The following is a 455-nucleotide window of genomic DNA, read 5'->3' on the forward strand; positions in this document are numbered from 1 at the left end:
CTATTACATGTATAATTTACTGGACCACACTCAGACTCTAAGTACCGAATGTTCTACTTTACACACTACCATTAATAAAAACAAACATGTTACACACTACATTATCCTCACATTAATGATAGTAAAAACTTATTGTATAATGTACAGCAATCTTGTTCAGCTCAACTGACTGTTGTTTTTAAAAATTGTCTATACATTATGGAACTTTTTTTTTAAATAGCCATTCCCCTCGAAATTAATTTTACCTACAAACTTTATCTAAGCATCCTTTCATGATCACTAGCTTTTAATAATAGCGATAGCTGAAATAAAAAAATACTAATATGAAAGTAACATGTTTTAGCTATAAAAAAGTTATAAGAAATTAATTGAGCATATCTGATCCGTTTGTGAATAAAAGAGATGATTAGGAATGCTTAACCGATGATAAAATGGATGTACTAATTCTGTACCCA

The sequence above is a fragment of the Penaeus monodon genome, chromosome 34 (assembly GCF_015228065.2).
Source record: "Penaeus monodon isolate SGIC_2016 chromosome 34, NSTDA_Pmon_1, whole genome shotgun sequence".
Lineage (NCBI taxonomy): Eukaryota > Metazoa > Arthropoda > Malacostraca > Decapoda > Penaeidae > Penaeus > Penaeus monodon.